The sequence below is a fragment of the Filicampus tigris genome, chromosome 6 (assembly GCF_054856515.1).
Source record: "Filicampus tigris isolate MCC_2025a chromosome 6, RoL_Ftig_1.0, whole genome shotgun sequence".
In the NCBI taxonomy this organism is placed as follows: domain Eukaryota; kingdom Metazoa; phylum Chordata; class Actinopteri; order Syngnathiformes; family Syngnathidae; genus Filicampus; species Filicampus tigris.
In genome coordinates, this window is record NC_141222.1 from 12,441,798 (window position 1) to 12,463,444 (window position 21,647).

A 21,647-nucleotide genomic window follows, 5' to 3' on the forward strand; every position below is an offset into this window, starting at 1 on the left:
CTCGATCGCACTTGCACATATAAAAGTGTAATAATTCGATTTTTACACTGGAAAATGCATTGTTTCTGTATTGGTCAAGTCTGCAATGAATTGTCAATTGTGGTAATATGCTTCACCTGAGGGGTCGTGGATGCAGGCTCAGCCGAAGTGTGGAACAAGGGCGTAAAAAGGGACGACCGAGCACTTTGGAGAATTGGGACACGCTATGCCTGATTTTTCCTTTCCACAAAATTCAAGGCTACAAAGATCTTTTTTTTTTTGTCGTACCAACACACATTTCCACATGCCATGGCATGAAATACAACCCTGAGATTTCAGGTTAGCCCAGTAAGTCCCACGTTTTGTGAAAATAACATAAGATATAATAAATACGATAAAGAGATAAGGTCAATGCTTCAATGTGTGCAAAGATGCTAGGCATCAAAGGTGTGGCTGGAGCAGAGTGTTACACCGCCCCCCACCACCACCCCCCCCTCGCGCCATCACAACCACGCAATAAATTCACACCATGCTGGCTAGTTCTCCGCGGCAGATAAGATGTGACTTTTCTCAGCATAGAACGAGATAAAGCAGATTGTTCGTGCTTTAGGGGGAGGACAGAAGAGCACGGGGGGGGGGGGGGGGGGGGGAGTAGAGGGAGTGAGCGAGGGAGAGATGGGAGGAGCGTGAAAGGAGGGCAGCTGGAGCGTTAGGCGACTTTGACAGTGTTGGGCTCGAATGAGAGTCGTGCAAGAGAGAGAGAGAGAGTGAGCAGCAGTGCTGGCAACGGACTTACTGCAGTGCAGGTGGATCACATCCTGCTGCTCCAAAGGGAAGATTCTGAGCCACCGAGAAGCACGTTGGCTTTTAACAAACAGGTTGGTTGCACTTTTTTTCTTCTTCAAAACTGTAGCTTATTAGTAGCCTGGCTTGTGTTCTGTGACAGACATAATGAACACAGTGTTCTCCACCAACAGGGCTCTTATCTCACTGCCCTGCATTCTTATTGACTGTGCAGTTGTGATGTTTCCCAGAGCTGCCAGTGCCAGGGAACTATGACCTGCATGCACGATTTTAAGATTGCCATTTTTCCTGTTGTTGCATGAGATTCAATAAAGAGAGGGTGGACATTCCATTTTGGCTGCTTCAAGTGTCTAGCACGTTAAATGAAATAGCAGAGGGCCGTCTTCCCTCCTTTCACAGGGCCCCTTTTTACTACAGAGAAGAATAGAATGGGAAGATGTGAATGGGCCCGAGACGGCTTTCTGTGTGCACAAGAGAGGTGCCGCCCTCTCAAGGGTCAGCATGCTAAGCCAGTAGATGCTGAGATTGTGCGCGCGTGTGAGTCCGTGTACGGTGCGCGTGTGGGTGCGTGTTTGTGCGTGTGCGTGTGTAAGGGGCTGTTACATGTGTTTGTAGTTTGTAGATGGGGGCTGGGCTTTTGCAACTGGGCGCATTCAGAAAAAAGAGATAAGCTATTACCTGTGCTCCCCTCTTCATGTTGCACGTGTGAAAAGTGCGGGATTTTGAAGTTGCTTCCTCCGACTCTTTCCGCCCTAGTGTGACCGTGGGTGACGGACATAAGCTTTCGTCAATGCCTTTTTCGTGTCTGTAAAACACAAAGTTAGTAGTAAGAAGGCTCATTCTTCCTATTTCTGGCAGTTGCCGAATTTTTTTTCTTTGCATATTTAACCCCACCGACCCCTACCCCCTAAGTACACACAGATATTTTCACCCCTGGTTTGCTGGTGTTGTTATAACTGTTTGGCAATGTGTCTGCCGCATGCGCCACATGCACAGATGAGATCCTCACACTACTTGACGTGTGGTTAAACATGTAATTTGCCACTTCCACATGTTCAACTAAAATTAGCCTGCCATTTTATGGGCACATGTGCACTTCACACTCACTTGTTTCCCTTGGAAGTAAAATTCAGTGCTTACAACGTCTCTCTTCTTGGTTGTCATGGAAACGCAAAGCCGTATTCGCTTTTCAACCCCCCAGTAGATGGGGGTAGGGTCAGCAGTAGCTCCTCTAATAACCCCAATTCTAATAGCTGGGGATGCTCAAACAGGAGTTAATGTTCAAACTGATGAAATTGTTTTGTTTTTTGCAAATATTCATTCATTCTAAATTTCATGCCTGCAGCACATTCCCATAAAAGCTGTGACAAGGGCAACAAAAGTAATGCTAAAAAAGGAACCTGTTTGGAACATTCCACAGGTGAACAGGTTAATTGGAAACAGGTGAGTGTCATGATTGGGTATAAAAGGAACATCCCGTAAAGTGAAAACGTGTGTTGTGGTCTAAAGAGCCCACATGACAAATTTTGGGGGAAATCCTAGAGGTCTTGTCCTGCAGGCTAAAGAGGAAAATTACCATCAGGGGGTGTGTTAGTGACCATGGCATGGTTAACTTGCACATCTGTAAAGGCACCATTAATGCTGAAATGTACATGTAGTTTTTGAAGCAACATATTGTTCGCCGCCACCCAAGCAACGTCCTTTTCCGGGACATCCTTGCTTATTTCAGCATTTTGCATGTGTTACAACGGCATGGCATTGTAGTAAAAGAGTGGTAGTATTAAACAGCCCTGGCCAACAGTCTAGACCTTTCTCCCATTAAAAATGTGCGGCACATTATAAAGCACGAAATGTAACAATAGAGACCACCGAAGTTGTACATTAAACAAGAATGGGGAATAATTCCACCACCACCGCTTCAAATACACGCACCCTCACTTCCTAAATGCCTATGATTGTTCTTAAAAGGAACATTGATGTAACACAGTGGTAAACATGACTCGGTTCCAGCTTTTATGAAATGTGTTACAAAACAATAATATTACTAGCTTGAACATTAAATGTCTTGTCCCATCTGAATATAGGTTGGAAAGAATTTGCAAACCATTGTATTGTGTTACAACTCTTTAATTTTATTGGACTTTGGTGTGTACATGAGATAGAAGGTCCCCACAAACAACTGGTCAAAATCAACAAGAATGATAAATGGGTCTGTGAGTCCACTAGTAGTTGGAAACATGCTAGTCTGCTGCCTGACTACTGTTGAATTGGCCCTGCAGGACTGTTTGTGTGTCCTTCACACTGACATCTCTCCTCGCCTACAGTTCATGCGTGTGTATGAGTCGGGTCTCTGCGGTGGGAAACACACAACATACAGCAAAGTGTAAATTGAACCATCCCTTGAAGGTTTGTAAAAAACGAACAAAAAAAAGAAACAAACAGATAAGTGTGGTGTATTTTTGATTGTTTGAGTAGTTTGACAGAAGCATGTTTGAGATGCAGGCATTTTATTAACGTCCGAGCTCTTTCAAAAAATACATGGTAATACTTCTCCTTTGTTCAAGTGTAGTGCTTTTATGTTTTGTTTTTAAACCAAAACACAAAACATGGTTCCGACATCTGCCTACCACCTCAGTTCCAGTGAAATTTGCCTCAAATCTCTCTGCAGTGTGTTTTGACTGGCAGCCAACTGTTACCAACAGGATTGGGGAGGGACCTAAGAGATTAGGGTCCAAGTTATGTCTTGTGCTGCAGTTGATTTTAAGATAACAACCAAGTCAAACTGGTGTTAAGTGTTAGCACTGCTCGGTGTTTCTTCACTTTCTGACGTCATTCATGCATGCGCCTACATGGCATAAAACATAATGAATCATTGACTCAAACAGACTGGGTAACTGCTGTGTTGATCGAGTAATATTGCTGTAGACTAATTTTCAGACATCACGAAACTATACAATAGACATTTTTAATCCAAGCGGTGACGCTGGATCAACTCAAAATTGGTTTGTCTTTTCGAAATCGGTTTTAATGAATGAATACTTAAGTACATACAGTGCACTTTTTTAGTAATATTAAGAAATACTTCACATTACATACATAAAATCTTGCAGCCCGAGTCAACCGCAAAATTGTTGCCAGTTCGCCAGGAGAAACGCAAACGTTCCGCTGATGTTGTTTCACAAGACGGGCAACTGATTCTTATCGGGTCATAAGCGGAAGTGACGTAGGAGCTGCCTCGCAAAAGTAGCAGTAATATACTTTATATTGTCTTTTATTTAGTAATCCAGAACATACAAACACAACAGTCAGCGAGAAACAAAGAGGCAAAGAAATATATTACAGAAATATATTATAACGCGTGACGTCATCAGCAGGCGCGCAGCCCACCGAAGGACCGTGATACAATCTTGCAACCCGATCACATCTTTGACCCACACCGGCTCAGAATGGGCGCCGAAACAATACTACTATCAAAAAAAGAGCTAAGTGGGGCTTCCATCTGGCCTTTGACAGAAGAACTAATCACCTCTTTGCTTTCATGCAGATTTGCACTCCGGGCCCCAAACTCACCGTGATCAAGTTTCTTTACTAACCGTCGAGATCTCTTTGTTTTGTTATTGCTGAGGTTGCTCAGAGTTCAATTTCTGTGGACAAATTGGCCTTGATTTCCCTATTACCAAAATAAAATGTGCCGCATATCATTATCAGATTCAGTCATGTAAGGTTTGTAGAAAGGAATTACTCAGTCACGTCTGAATATAAATTGAAACGTCTGAATTATGCCACACAGGTAGTTACCCCAACCAGAGTCCTGACACAGCCTTTACCGTAACTAGCTATGGCTTGTTGGATGAAATTAAATTAACAGAGATGGCACATCCAGGTCCAGAAGATAAAAATGATCTTGTTTACCTGCCTGTTGAGTAGAACCTTTGGCTAAAGCCAAAGTGTGGCAGTGCCACCTCTGAAAATCAACACTTCAAATAGATCATGATAGGGAGGTCATGGGAAGGCTTGTCTGAAGTCTGTCCTCATGTGTATAGGTTTGTAGATGTTAATAGATATGTTCATGTAAAATGAGCGAATAATAAGTCACTCTGAAATTGTCATAACGAATGATTTGAAAAAAAACCCCATACAGTAGCAGAAAAAGCAATGAAATTTCTGTTTGTTAGATTTTTTTCTTAGTTAGCTCCTTGGCAATACATGTTATACCATTGCAAAGCCTGTTTATTACCCTTTTAAATGGTGCCACATTTGTAATGAACAAACATTTGTGGGAAGACCAGCAGGGGTGAGTATGTGGGTCGTGGCCATGAAAAATTCCCCCTAACTTCTCTGCCTGTGCCAGACATCTTAATTTGCTGTTGCTATTGACTCTTGTTTGTTTTTGGGTGGATTGGATGATTGAAGTTTGCAGAAACAACTTCATTATTTAACAATCAAGTGCCTGACTTGTATGTGGAAGATCCATCCACAGCCACAAGAGCTGGGCACCTCCTTCTCATGGTGGTCACCAGCCTGGCCGTACGCTGCTGTGGGACACTCTAAATTGTCCCTAGGTGGGATTGTGAGTGTGACTGGTTGGTTTTCTAACTTCTGCCCTGCGATTGGCTGGCAACCAGTTGAAGGTGTACACCGCCTACTCCCCATAGACAGCTGGGATAAGCTCCAGCACGCCTGCGCTTCTTGTGAAGATAACCGTGTTGGATAATGAATGGATGGATGGATGCCTAAGATGATCCCACAAGTTTTCATTGAGATTGAGGTCAGGACTGCTGGCAGGCTATTTCTCCCTTTCCAGTCCTGGATGAGTGTTGTCATCTTGGAGAATAGAGTTCGATGTATGTCTCTTTGCATGGAGATTGCCTTCAGTGATGACAAGCTTTGTTCCCCGCCCTCCCCAACACTTTGCCCCTACGATTCAACGATTTCGTGGGGCCCTGTAGGCATAAATAAATCATTTTGGTTGATGCTGTTTACAATTGACAATGTTTTAAATGTGTATAAGCTTCCTGATTTAATACATTTTTTCATTAGAAAACTGTATATTCTGCCCTTATACAAATTTCGTTTATCCATTTAAGTTTTGGCAGCACTGTGGAACATTTGGTCATAGTTTCCAATCCCAACTTGGTCCCTGTCTTTGTGGCTCGGTTAATTGAGGACTCAAAAAGTTTACGTAGGTGTGAATGTGAGAGATGGTCGTCTTGTCTATACTATACTGTATGTGCCCTGTAATTGTACCCTGGAGCGGTGACCCATTCAGGTGTAACCCTTCCTCTTACCCAAATTCAGTTGGGATAGGCTCTAGATCACTTGAACAGGATACAAACAGACGAGAGAGCTTGCTATTGTGATATAAATTCGACTCAAATTCTTTCCATAAGAGAAAAGCAACCTTAAATAGGGAAACTGCTTACTGATAGTTAAACAAGACACAGCCAAATATCAATTGCAGGCTTGTTGATGAAATAACTGGAAACACAGAAGCCATCTGGACTGAATATGCCCAGTTTGATGTGAATAAAGAACGAAATGATCTGATGAGAATGAATGGTTCATTTCTGTTTTCTCACTATGCTGTCATTTCCTGTGCAGCTGGTTCCGTCACAGAAAAACAGAACCTAGGAGATGAGAAGTCTAAACAGCAGTCCTGCTCGTGTGCTGGGCGTTCCCCACTGCTGACACACGTACAGTCAAATGGATTGTCTTATATCATAATATGAAGCTAATGCGGCGCTGAGAAGGCGATGATCACAAAGACACGGATGTGAAGCAGCATTTGTGTTAAAAAAAGGTTTGATGAAGTCAAAGTTTAATTGACCAATAATGCACACAAGATCCGAACGCTATTTTGACATGAAATTTTTTGATAGAATTGTAGACCGTCCGTATTACATTGTGGTCTGGTGGACCACAGGGCACCAAAGAACCTATTAAACATGGTGGGATCAGAGGTGGTTATTTGTCCAGCTCTCTTAAATCGGGCTCTCTATTTGTCCTGCCAAGCAGTTCCAGAGATTTATTGTGCATCCATAACCCTCAGCAGAGAATTGCATCGAGCTTTGGTGCACAGAGTTCATTCAGGTTCCACTTGACATCCAGTAGGCCTTTGCTCCAATAAAATACACCAATATCACACCTGACAGTAACCTGCTTCTATTAATTACGACAAACGGTAGATATGTACACATGCAGCACTGTGCACTTGCAGGACAACTTGACATTATGGGATAGTAGTGCCACAAAATGCTTGACGGTGTTTACGTTCTATCTTTTGCAATAACTGTGTACCAGTGTGACTTTGGGACATGCTGTTTTGGCTATAGAGTAAGCATATTTTTTGGGGGCCAACATACCATGCCAATCATGCAATGTCTTTTCAAAGAATTCTTGAGTTACAGCAAGGATAATTGGCTACCGGAGTAGAACATATTCTTTTACAAAATAACAAAAATTGCTTCATGGAAACACATTTTTAAGAACAGCCAACGGGGCAAACCACTAAGAGTAAACTTGAATATCAGCAAATATTTAATATTATTTTAAACCCTGATAATCATGTTAATATGATAAAGCCCTCCAGGCCGGGCTGTTGACTGTTGCTTTTGGAAGTCTAGGAAACAAACCTTTAAGAACAAACAATGGACACACTTGGAAAAGCAAACTTTTTGGAATAAATATCATCATATATTGAATATCGGTAACAGGACATTCATCCGTCATCAGTCCGCTGTAGTCATTTCTCTCATACAATCATAAAAACAAGTTACCACCTTGACTTATTATTAAAAGTTTAAAACAAACATTGACACATATTATGCAACTTTGGCATGGAAATTAAATTGTAATTTTTTTTTTATTAATGAATAAGTCCTTGGGGACAAGGGTGCAGCAATAACATTAACACATCACACTATTTTTTAAATATACAGCCAACACCCATTTATCACCATGCTACGTTCCACCCGCAGTAGGTAAACATCCATTATCGAGACCATACAAAAATGATGAAAGTCAAAAGAAAGAAAATTCATTTGGGAGCTTGACCAATATGTTTGTAACATGATTAATACAATGAATTTAAAGTTCAATGGAAAATCTCAAGTTTTTGGAGGTGAAAAGGGGAAGTCTCAAAGGCACCTTGTTATATTGACTGAGAACATGTATTATCAGATCACAGGTATGTCCGTCTGAGATAACTGTTTTAACGCAGTTCACCACTTCAAAGCATACATCTTGGCTTTTGTCCACACCACTCGTCATCAGTGAATGGAAAGCAGCTCTTTCTGAGTCTGTTGCTTGCCTCGTGCTGCCTGGCGTCTGGCAGGTAAATGGATCAGTCTTATGGAAGTCATTAAAATTCCTTGGGAACATGTGGACACTTGTTTATTTTTCCACCCAAGCCTTGAGAGTGGCAGGCTGCCAGGATAATGCACTGTCCTTCCTTTTCCTCAGAGGAGATTGCGAGTGGAGCGACATAAAGACAGGTGGGAGGGAGTAAAAATGTCAGATGCAGAGGACAGATGTATGGAGGATGAAATGAAGTTGAGTATGGAGGGATGATTGTAAAAGACGCTGTCTACTGAATGACAGTGAATTTGAATGGATTTCATTGAGCTGGATTAGACTTACTCAGACTCAAACTTTGTTCTGAAAACGGTACTGTTTGGTTCCGTTCTGTATAGTCTGTGTGCATGCGTAGTTCTCCATTTCATTTTTAGAATTCCATAACGACTAAAATAACAGACTGTTACAATACCAACTGCGGTATGTACAGGATGATTGACAGTCATCACTTACGTGGGACAACAGCAATGAACGGAAGTTTTGTTAATTTTTTTTTATGTATGTGGCATTGTATGAACGCAAATCTTTAGTCCAATGCCCAGCTTTGGTATAGGATCAGCAAAATGTTGACAAACAAATACACGGACACACACACATGCATTTCATTTGACTGAAATCTGGCGACGGGTCTGTCTAAGAGCATTCTAAAGTCACAATGGGCTTTTTCCCTGATTGGTAAAACAGAGAAGGAGCTCTTGAAGGAGATATAAATGCTTTGGTAGGAGCATTCTGTATGCTCCGTCATCCACTTTGTAAATCAACTTTGAAGATTTTACCACAGTGAACATACCCTCCACCATTGCTTCAGAATGTTGTGTCATTAAATGGGAAGATACCTCCATCGCTTCAGCAGAGATAATGGATGAGGGGTCACATTGTAATGCCTGAAGAGGGAGGATAAAGAAAGAGAAACAGGTCCTTGATTTGTTGGAGCATGTCAATGTGCAACAGCTGAAAAACGTATCAGAGTGAACGCTATTACTACAGATAGTCCCGTCTGTGTGGACCAAGAGACAAATATTGCAGCTGCTTGCCATTATTGATGTCACTCTTTATCTGTCTGTCTTTTCTTTCCATTTCCCGCATGTATTTATTTCTCTGTATTGGAGCATGGATCATCCTAAGTGTAACTGACATTGCAATGTGGCGCCCAGAGGTGATCCTCACTTTTAATTTTGAGACGTAACAACAGTGGTTTATGTTCTAAATACGACACCACTATAAACTTCAAACACAGCATATTGTTAAATTAGTCACGCTTATTGTGGATATTTGCAAGCTGTTTTATTGGATCTCCTTCAATTATATAGGTCAAACAAATCCTGTGGATGGTTAACGTACATGTGTGAATATTGATTGCATTTAATAGCCAAATTGATCAACAGATTAATCTTATCGTACAATTTGATTCAGCTCGGGCTTTCCAGGTATAAATGTTATGTGCAATGCTGGAACAACCGAATTGAGCCCATTTAAATTGACAAGGATGTTTAGTATGGTTTAGTTTAGTTTAGGATGTTTGGCGATGGCACCAACCTAACCATTAACCTTCAGGAGATTTTCTTCCGTTAATGTCTGACTCATCTTAATGGGACAATGATCACAGGCCTGAAGCTGTAGTTCAAAGGAGCATGCCTTTTGCTTTTTGATCTTTCGTCATTTGTCTAATCCACATTTTACATTCTTTGCTCTGCTTCTGCCAACTTTTACTGAAAATAAACATTGGTTGGTGCCCTGCGGTACAGATAACCTCTTTGGTATGTTGCCGCTCTCCCTGATGTAGATGTGTGATGGGCGTACGGGAGTGTTGCATGACAGCTTCACAATACCTCCTGTCAACTTGACAAGCAGATAAAAGAGCCAGAGAAGGTTGATAGTGTTCATTGTTTGTTATACTGCACTGTATATTGAAAAACAGTTGGGTACATAGTGAAATACACAACTTTTGTTTACGAAAGATCACTGTCGAGAGTCGAAATGGAATTGTCTGCATCAAAAATGGATCTTACTGATTGCATCACTAGGTCATGATGGCAACTTTGAGTCATAAAGCTCATACATTGCCAGGAAAAATCCAATCCATTGTGTTTACTGTGGATCTTCTTTAAATTAATCTGGATTCGGAAGGTTGGTTTATTTATGTGCATGTTGGCCTGCAAGCAGGAATTTGAGTATGCTAAGGAAACAGATGTAAAGCGCACTCACAGGGATCAATAGCCATTGTTATTTGATCCCCCATTTGTTTTTATGGCCCATAAATACAACATTTTCCAGTCATCTCTAAAACAAACCTCAGAATTTTGATGCTGCTAAAATTAGACCGTTTTTGTGCTTACACAGACAGAAAGGTAATACTACTAGTACTAATGGCAAAGAGGAAAAGTTGAGTGGAGTCGCAAGCCACGATGTGCATGTTTGGGAATTTGGCTAATCTATCTGCGCCATGCTGTACCGAGGGCATTTCGTTTGATATACACCCGGTACACCTGACAATTTGGTGTCTAAACTTTATGCTTGCTGGAACCATGTCTAAACATTGCCTCGTGCGTGAAAATATTTAAATGTTGTACTCTCATGTGATCCAAAACATATGTATGCATGCAAAAAAAATTTAACTTGATTTGGGTGAATTTGACTGAGGCACGGGCAAACAGTATTCTGAGCTCTGCGGACATGCATAGTAGATGTCATCGTACTCATTAATTTGACAATTGTTGTCAGGGTTTCGAAATTAACACCTGCCAAACGACCAAATGTTTGGCTTCCAGCTGGGGTAGGGCCAATCCATGGAGATGAATGTAGAAAGCTGAAAGGACTTGAAAAGAGTGTAAGAAAAGACATCTATGAGATTCACTTCTCCGCGTGGTCTCACTGTGTGTGGTTGATTGAGAGGCCCAGAGAGAGATGCTGATAATTGGACTTTTTTGGCTTCAATTGGAATGCTACATTCCACAATATCATGAATGAAAACTTTCCTGCGGCATAGGGCTAAAGTCCCATTCCACACGGGAGAAGTATTTCCCATCTTCAGTGAAATGCGCAGTCAGCGTTTATAGTCAAAGTTGACGATTTCACATGAATGAATGTGCAGTCAAAAGGATAACGCTCTCACACAGTCCTACACATCACTAAGTTGTGACTTCTGACACTGTCCCTTAACTGGACCCCACATCCTCACAGGAAGCTTGTCCTTCCTTCACGCTCACATGCTTGCCCATACACACTTGGTGTGTGGGTGTTTGTCAAGTGGGAACAGGCATTGAATATGAGCTGGAACCTCACCCATGCAGCCACCAAATAACATGATAAGGAGATGGATGAAAAAGCACACATACAGATAAACTCAGGAAATGATACTTAATCTATAGCCCAGCCTTGAACCCCTGAACAGTCAAGAACCTCTGTGCTTGTGTGGGTGTGTATGTGTGTATGTGTGTATGTATATATATATATATATATATATATATATATATATATATATATATATATATATATACATTATTATTTTGCCGATTTTCTTTTTTCTTCCTTGAAAGTTGGACCAGCCAAAAATGTCAATTTTTGGAGGGAAAATATGTTTTACAAAAACCGAGACATGGGTGCGTTCGGAAATACGCTCCGAGCACGCTGCTCAGAGCATTCAAATACTCAGACTGTTGTTCAAATCTGTCTTTCGGTTATTCAGACTGTTACAGTTAATATTAACCTCACTGTATATAAATGACCTACAATGACCGAGCACCTAATATTGAGGCACTTACTTGCTAATGCACATTGTGCATATTCTGAATTGGGTCAATTTGTGGAGGAACTCAAATGTGTTATGTTCCCCGTCATCTGGCGATTAGAGCGAATGGTAGCTTGACAAAGTTGGTATTCGGAAACTCTACTGGCAGCCCGTTAAAAATGATAGGCGGACCGCCATTACAATTTTTTCCGGCGGATAGACGGACGGCGGAAGTGTAAACTGGCTGTAGGCGGTAGGGGATGAACGGACCGCAAATTAGTAGTAAAATGCCCAGCTCTGTATATCTGTCATTATTTGCCAGACTTGACGAGTGCTGTGACAAGAATGCTCAATAAATTGTTGATGATGTGAAGAAGACTCTTAAGAGTCTGCATCAAGGTGCTTGACCTTCTCCGTGTCATTGACTTTCCCTCTCATTGATGGATGTTTTGTTTTGATTTGTGTAACAACCCCCCCCCTCAATAGGCTTTTGGCTGACAAGTTCGGAAACACGGGGGACTCGTTTGAGCACACGTGAACTCCGGACACGCCACTCTCTCTGACAGCTTGTTATTGAGCGGTCAGATGTGATAGAAGGGGTCAAAGCACAGAACAGGGACAGTGACTCACTGAGAAGAACGCTTGTTCTTGTTTCTCTTCCTGTCGTGGTGCGGATGTGCTGAGATTCTCTTTCATACGAAACAAAAAACTCTTGAGAGCTCACTGGCCAAATTTCAGTGTGTCAAGACCACCCTTTCGATCCACGGTGCAGCACACATGGGTCCAAGATGGAAGAAAACCTTTGTCCCACTGAGCAGCATTTCAGTAATATTGAATTTGTCGTATAGCCTTAGTTGTTTTTAAAAAAATTTTTTTTATCATTAATCAGAAAGGTCTGATAAACCTTATGTTTATTCATTAACACCAAGGCGAGCAATACAGTTAAACTCATATTTCTCAACACCTTGAGATAAATTGAACCAAACCTGTCAAGTGTGAGCAATAGCTTTTAAAGAATGTGCTTTATGCACTTTTTTATTAAAGTGGAATCAACCCAAACATATTTTTTTCAATATGTTCCCAGCAGGCCCAATAATTGAAACATGGCATTCTGATTAATATTGAGTTGTATGAGAATATCAGTTAAGCAGCAAAATCCACCCCTTTTTAGCCATCTCAGGGGGCGGCCATTTTGTCACCTCTGTCAACTGAAAATGACATCACAACTGCTCAGGGCTCAGGTAATGACCAATCACGGCTCAGTTTAAAAAAACAGGTCAGCCGTTACCTGAGCCCTTAGTAGTTGTGATGTCATTTTCAGTCGACAGAAGTGACAAAATGGCCACCCCCGTAGATGTCTAAAAACGAGTGGATTAACTTTTATTCCACAAACGCAATATTTATCAGAATGCCTTGTTTCAACTAATGGGCTTTCATAGAACATATTGTTGAAAAAAAAATGTTTGGGTTGACTTTCCCTTTAAAAAAAAAAGTCCAGTTTGATGTACAACAGCAGTGTGTCAATATGTATGACTGGTGAGAGAACTGATTCTGCATACAAACTGCCATTACAACAATTGGTGATCTTCCATAACCACAATTTCCCAATTATATTTGATTAGAATCACTCCACGGCTCCTCGCATTGTGGCTTTGCAGATGCTGCCTACCATTTCTTGTCATGTACACTATACTATTTATACTATACTATTTATATGCTTAGGAAATCCACTGTATTATTGTGTTTCCACCTTGCATCTCCTTCATCCATTCAGTCACAAAGCTCTTTTTAACATCTAAGTACAGTGCCTGTGTTTGATCTTGGTTAGATGGCCTTTACTAAACGGACTTAAAAGTCCAACACAACATTTGAAATCCAAATACACGTTTAATGTGTAGGCCTCCAGGGTTATCCGAAAATATTAAGATTCAACAAACGGCCTTTTCTTTGGTACAAAGCTGCTAGGTGGTTTATTCCTCTGTTTGTTCCTTGGGAGAGTAACATTCCTCTTTGTGGCGGTGTTTGTTTCAAACGTGGTCGACTGTATTCACGGTTTTGCTTCAAAAAATGTGGCGCTTCATCAGATAGTAATGGCCTGACTGTGACAACATCTGAATCTTTTTTTTTTTTTGAGTCTTTCCTTGTGGTACTTTGTTGTTGTCTTAAAGCTGAACCATTTGCAACGTCTGACTCCTATTTAAGGTCCTGCGCTAACGCTCCCCACTTTCCTTTTGTCCTACAGTCTTCACTGCTTGGCCTTTTTACCGCTCGGGTGGGGTCATCGGCTGTTTGTTTTCCGTCGCCATCGAAACCGGTGAGTGTGACTGTGAGCGAGTGGCCCCTTGTGCGTATGTGTGTGTACGAGCATGATTAGACCGCAGTTGTAGTTCTTGAATAATGACCTCACTTAGACACAGAACCCAAAATCTCAAATCTGTCTTCTGCCTCATATTGCGTAATGGATAGTCCCGGAATACAAGCCAGCACTCTGGCCCCCGCAACTGTGTGCGTGCTTGTGCGTGCTTGTGCGTGCGCTTGCGCTTGCGCGTGAGAGAGTGGGAGAGCTTGACCAGAGACCAGTACATTGCTTGTTGACAGCAGGAACAAAGCATAACTGATTTAGAATTTAATTTCCTAATGGTGCAATACAAGGTTCATTGGAAACAAATTCAGATACCAGGAAAAGAAGAAAAGGGTAAATAAAGTTCATGAGCTGATAATGGACTTCAGTGTTCATGTGGTGCACTTTATGTGCTGCATTGCACTGGATCATCATTGACAAAAGTCAGTCCTACCCTTCAAGTGGAAGTCAACCCAAACATAGTTTTTCAAGAATATGTTCTATCCACGCCCATTAGTTGAAAAACAGCATTCTAATTAATATTGCGTTTGTGGAATATGAGTTAAGCAACAAAATCCACCCGTTTTTAGCCATCTCAGGGGGCGGCCATTTTGTCACTTTTGTCGACTGAAAATGACATCACAGATGCGCAGGGCTCAGATAACGACCAATCATGGCTCCGCTTCAGAAAACAAGCGAGCCGTGATTGGTCATTCCCTGAGCCCCGAGGGTCGGTGATGTTTCGTTGTAATTTGTACAGGTGGAAACACCTTTTCAAACACGTACACCGTACATCACTGATTTCTGTTCACATGAAAGCAGCCATTGTAAAATACCGTATTGGCCCGAATATAAGATGGTGTTTTTTGCATTGAAATAAGACTGAAAAAGCGGGAGTAGTCTTATATTCGGGGTCGAGACATTATACCCATTCACGACGCTTAATGGCGCCAGATACCATTGAAGCGAATGCTGAACTTGACTCCGCAGGCCAAAGCAACCCCTGTCACGTGAGAATGACGTGCTATGGGAGGAGCCAGAGGATGGGATTAAGGACAGCGACACTGAGCACAGCGAGGCAGATAATTGTTTGTGAGGAGTAATGTTCTGTCGTGACAGATCTCAGCAACTCTCAAGTTAAACCAGTTTGCATTATTTTATTGCAATGTTTTCCTTATACAGATTTGTTTCAAGACTACAGTTACAGTTAGACTTCACTTTGATGGTTAATGCAGTTATTGCAATTTTGTTGTTTGATCACAATAGATAGGTTTATTTACATTTCAAAAACCAGAAGCCATTCATTTACGAATGTGATTGCACTTTAGTATACATATTTAAATGTTGAGATATTAAGATTTGAATGAGGCAAAATAACATGCCTTTTCTCTCAAATATATTGTTATAATCATTTGTTTCAGATGTACTGTAATTATTTTCTGTATAAAAAATAATTTGGTGTTCAAAACATTTTTTTTCAAACTTGAGTCTTGAAAATGAGGGGGTCGTCTTATAATCAGGGCCGTCTTATATTCGGGCCAATGCGGTAATGTGTCATGTGTCAGATTATCTACTGATATGTGAGAGCAAATTACAACTCCCGTAAAAATTCAGTTCACCCGGGGTTGACAGGCAGGTGGGGTGTGGTGGGGTGTGATTCCGACGCACAATGTGTCATTTGCGTTATGGGAGCACTGAAGCTAAAATACCAATAGAAATAAAACTCCATCCATGCTCCGAGTTAGACTACGCTTTGTGCTAGACTTGCGCTGGACACAAAAATAGGGCCCTTAAAGTGGAGGGGAATTAACGAGTACAAGGAAAGTACTCTGGAACCCTGTAACACGAAATACAAATTAAATTTGGTCAATTCAAATTTTGGAGGGGAACCCTATGACTATGAAAACTGAGATGTCATGTGAACATCATGTCGTTGTAACTCCGCACATTTTTTTTTTTACTTTGCTTTTTCATGACATTTGTTTTCCCAGAAGAAGGACCAGCCTCAAAAATACAAACTTTATTCCAGGAGACAAATAAAGTAGGAGCCCTCACATTCAAAGCGGATTTCGGCATTGCTATATGCATACACTTACACACATTTTAGTTGTACCACTGCTGCCTACACGACAGTAGGTGGGATGGGTCAGTTATTTTGGTGCATACCATAATGAACTGAACAGAAACTCTGCTGCCTAGTAAAAACAGAAACGTAACAGTTGTCCCATATGCAAAACTCATCTGTTCTATAGTGCAGTCAGTCCATGTGTGGTCAGCAAAAAACAGGAAGGTCTTTGTAGAAAACATCGGCGACACTTTAAGAGCAGAACAGTGGAGTCTATGTAAAAAGATCATTGTCCTTTGAAAGTGTCCCTAAACCAGATATTGATGTCAACAGGAGCTTTGAAGGAAGTCAAATAACTCACACAAGAGCTAATTCAGCACTCAGCTCCTCATTGTGTCACGTATCCATGGAGCTGTAATGATCGTTCAGCTATTCACTCCGTGCCTGATCGTAAAGCTAATGACTCCGTGTGTGCGTATACGCTAGGCTAGAGAATCAAAGGACTTAATTGTTTTGGACAGTTGGTGTTTTACAGTCCTTTCAGGTTTGTCTGTCTTCAATGACTTCTTGTTGGTCTTCATCAAATTTTCTATTTATGCTACACGTTTTAGTGTGCTTTGCTTATCATCATTAGGTTGGATATTATCATATTTTTAGTAGCAAATATGGTACATCTTCCCCCCTTCACACACACATAAGGGCAGGTTTTTACAAGATTTGTCTTTGTCTTTTTACGAAGCCAAGAGTTGTCATGATGATACATTTCTTTGAAGTGAAAGAACAATTTTGACCAGGGTGTTTTCAGTGTCAGCACACATATTTTAAGGACCGCACAGCCATTCGTCAGGTTTGAGGCATTGCTGGCCAATTTCATGGCAGCTTTGAGCTACAAAAACAAATGGAGGCGGCATCCTCTTTTGGTGGCTTTGATTTAAAGTAACAAGCGTTCTTGGAACGTGAACATACGATCCACAGCTTCGCCCTCTTATGTCAAAGTCATGGATTTGATTAACTTAAAAAAATCTGCTTTGAGCATCTATGGTTACATTAAATATATATATGAGCCATCTCACAGTAATATGATTATAACATGCCGTACTTCAACTTGGATCTGTCACTTAAAAGGAATAAAAAAGGGGCAGCAAATGATGAAAATTGAAATGTGTTGCGTCATAGTTCTGCATAATGGCCTAAATGGGCAGATGCAGTGTGTGCAGTTGTGTTTTTACTGCTCAGCAATCCGTCAGTTGAGTTCAACTTGACCTAGAGTACCACATCTGATGAGTTGATGACCAGGCGGAGACTTCCTGTCGTCACTTCCACAACTCATTAAATCACAATCAATGGAGGAAATGAAGCAACAACAGTGACCTCTTTGCAGATCCAAACACACACGCTGCTTCATCGCTTGTCCTATGCTGTCGGCTGTCGCCATGCATTTGAGCCACAAGGCCACCCACACAATGCTTGAGTGCGTCCTCCTCGGTTTTGTTTTCTCTGCTTTTCTAGTAACACAGCGGCCCAGACAGAAACAACATTGTTCGCTGCGCTTGTCACCGGAAGTGAATGTGACTCCGGCACATTGCATTAAACATGAGCATCCAACTAAATGCCTCTTGTGCCCTCAAAAATTGATTAGTGGAGATTTAGGATCACTTCCAAGGTAGCGTAAAAGTAGACAGCCTCTTAAGAACAGGATACATGTCTAGAGTGACAGCTCTCTCCATATGTGGGTGTACATGTAGATAAGGTCAAATATTTGCCCAGTGCTACTTTAAAGTAATTCCTATTTAAATGAAAATATACTTTGTGAAGGTGACACGTGATTTCTGTGGTATTTTGTTCAGGAGGATCATTTATGCCAACTTCCCGTGGGGGTCTCCATGCCAGTAGCCTTTTTCTACTTGGAAAAAAAAATGCAGTGGTCCAAGTCATGCATTTAGTGTTTTTACATTCCTGTGAATTGATGCCAGCGTGCATTTAGCCTAGGTCCTTCTCTGTTGTGTTTTGGTTTTTTTCCACTTCTTATCTGAGGGGTCATGGAGGGGATGACTGACTTCACCACTATATGGGATTACGGTACTTAAAAGTGCAGGGGTGGACGGATGATTCATTAACCAAACTTTTCAAAACGTTTGCACAGAGGAGGAAGCCTTTTGCTGCTTGCATTCAGTTTGACATCATCTGTAATTTATTGTAAGTCGACGTGAAGCAGTGATTTTGGTTGCCTTCGGTCTATGATTAGCTATCTGGAGAAGACAGACCGACAGTTATCAGTGAGTCACGACTGTCACCACCTCCTTCCTGCTGTAGTTGTCCTGGTCTTCTCTGCTTACGTCAGTCAAATAGAAGCAATGCTAGCCTTTTATATAGAACACTAAACTGACTGGCGCGTTCCCCAAATTTGGGGATTGTTATTAAAAACACTTTTATCACATGCTCTGTTAAAGTAAAGAAGAAATGTCTTGCATTGACCATCTACCATACAGCAGGGTAGAACTCTCACAGAGCAGAAAACCTTCCTTCCGGCTCTTTAAAATAAAATTCTCCACCCTTCTTTCATCATAAGTAGCCTTAAAGCGGAAGTCAACCCAAACATATTTTTTTCAAGAATATGTTCCCTGGAGGCCCACTAGTTGAAACACGGCATTCTGATTAATCTTGCGTTTGTGGAATATAAGTTAAGCAGCAAAATGCGCTAGTTTTTAGCCATCTCTGGGGACGACCATTTTGTCTTCTGTCAACTGAAAATGACATCACAACTGCTCACAATGACCAATCACGGCTGACCTGTTTTCTGAATCTGCGCCGTGTTTGGTCGTACACAATATTTATCAGAATGCCCTGGGCTTGCATAGAACATATTCTTGAAAAAAATATGTTTGGTTTGACTTCCGCTTTAAAAGAGGCAAAACAGAAGGATCCTTGGTCGGACACTACTCGCAGAGTGTAGTGTGCAAATTCACAGCCACGTACTTGGGCTTTATTTTGAAAATTTCTACCTTTGTTTAAACAAGATTGTGGCGCACGGTGATGTCATCAGTAATGATGAGCTAGAAAATGTTTCCCATCTGTTCTGCAATTTAAAGACTTAAACAATTAAACATTTCAGTTTTTGAAATATGGATATACTTGAGCGGGTCAGCTCCCACACATCTTTTTTCCATCTGTTGAATGCACTGCTCGGCACGAATGTAATGAAAGATGAAAAATACAGTAAATGAATTGATTTACACATTTATCTTGATATGCAGGAAAATGTAATAGGTAGCTCCTTGCTCCACGTACCCCTATTCAACAGAGTGAAATCTGGTGAAATAGTTTTTTTTTTTTAGATCATTGCAAACTTACTGCATATTAGCTGACACTCTTTCCACACAAATGCATACATACATACATATGGAACCACATGCTTTAGCACAGCCAAAACTGCAACTTGTGTGATTTTTTTAATGAAAACCTAATATGCTGGAGGAAAAAAATTAGGGCAAAGTTGGAATCAGCGAGTAGAAATGAATCTAGAAAACTTTATTTGCATCTCTGATAAAAAAAAAGTAACATTTTTTGACCAGTGTAATCTGATGGAAATGATGAAAATAAAAAACATTAAAAAAAAAAAGAAAAACAGGTCCTCAGTAGAATGTCGATCTCATCCAAGATCCAACAATCCTAATTATATAATAATAATAATAATAATAATGTATTTATTTACTAATATTTATTAATTAAGGGTAAGATTCAGCAACAGGTGGATTTTTTTTCTGAAACGTCATGGCAATAAATTACAACGAATGGTAAAATCCGTATTACACAAGCTTTCATAGGTCAAATTTAAAAAACACATTTATGAAAATATCTCAAAGACCCGATCTGCTAAAAAAAAAAAAGTGAAAACATTTTCTAAATGAGTGTTAAAAATACGTTTAAGGACACATAAAGCCTTCTCCGATTAAAATGTGTTATTGACCAGTGTTGATGAAAGTAATACAGTGGAAACTCCAAGGTCAAAAACAATACATTTCATCACGCTGGTTGATGTCTCATTGACTAAGTCATTCGGTGGTTATTTATTATTATTTATATATCTAATTATACAACTTCAGGGGCTTTCAACTCCACAGTTTATCAAAATAATGACACTATCCATTTTGACGTTAAAGGTTACTGTTTAGCACAGCCTGTTTACAAGTCGCACTGTTCACTGAAAGGAAATCAACAGCAACGTAATGTGTGTAGCTTTGTTACAGTTTCGCATAGTAGTGCATGTTACACGCAAACTATTATCCTGATCTGAAGTAGAGCAACTCCTAATTTGCCTCTGCAGGTTACTTGGTAACGTGAATTGTTTGCTGTGCACTGTCGACCGCAAGTCTTGTATTATACCACTGCTCTTTTCAAAGTTAATTCGGTGAAAAAAATGACTTTTGGCCTCTAATTCTTGGCTAGAGGCTTAGCAAACAACCCACTGAGTTCCTCGTGCTGCATGTGCTAACATGTAAAGAGGGCAACACCCAGTTCATAAATTAGTCTGTGGCCTAACAACATTTTTGGAAAACAATTTATTTTGGACATGCATAAAAATAAGAGTAGAGTTGTGTAACTTGTGGGGAAAAAAATACGAAATTAAGAGCAAAACAGAAATAACCAAGAAAACATAGCTAATAAGTCACCTGCTTACACATACCAGATCACTTACATGTTCGAAAAGGAATAGGAGGAAGTATAAACGTACCTACTCCTACTCCTGTATTTCAGTATAAACATTCATGGACTTTTCTGCATAGTTTGCCCATATAGTATACATACATTATACCATAAATATGACACTGTACATTATTACACCCAGTTATTTTGCAGCCTACTACTTAAGAAGGTTGAAATAATTTCACTTTGAAATTTAGAGTCCACTGTGTATTCCAAACTGTCAATCAATGTCCCCTATTTTAACATGTCATATGATCCCTAAACCAAATCCTTTAAAACCTTGATGAAAACAACATTATATAGGCTTGCTGATACTACTATAGCTTCCTAAAATACATACATGATTATAAACGTGTTCTTTGTTCAACATCTTGTTTAACATGAGTTGAAACAGCAGATTGCATGCCGGGTCATATTTTTCATCCATATTTGAGTCAAAACACATTTTACATTCACATAAAAGATAGAGTTGGATGACTGGCAATGTTTCACCCCGGCAGGTTTATGGCATCAGAGCAGGTGGACAGATAACGGAGGAGGTGCAGTTACCGTACTTAGGGTTCAACATATCTTAACAGAGCCCCATTGACAGTTTCATTGTTAGATGATAGCCGTTAGCTGTATAATTATCATCAAACCAATCTCTTGCTTAAACATTTGTCACAAGAACCTGC

At 40.6% G+C, this 21,647-nt stretch overlaps 1 protein-coding gene across 3 annotated transcripts in view; it reads left to right on the top strand.

Moving 5' to 3' along the window:
* The first annotated feature begins 675 nt into the window (after positions 1 to 675).
* Positions 676 to 21,647, top strand: part of add3a (adducin 3 (gamma) a) — a 63,333-nt gene continuing 42,361 nt past the window's right edge. The window contains exons 1-2 of one of the 3 annotated variants that reach the window (XM_086033134.1): positions 676 to 857; positions 14,106 to 14,177. The gene's annotated coding sequence lies outside the window, so the exon portion shown is untranslated. The remainder of the gene's footprint in view (positions 858 to 14,105; positions 14,178 to 21,647) is intronic. The other 2 variants (XM_086033131.1, XM_086033132.1) reach the window with 2 other exon arrangements.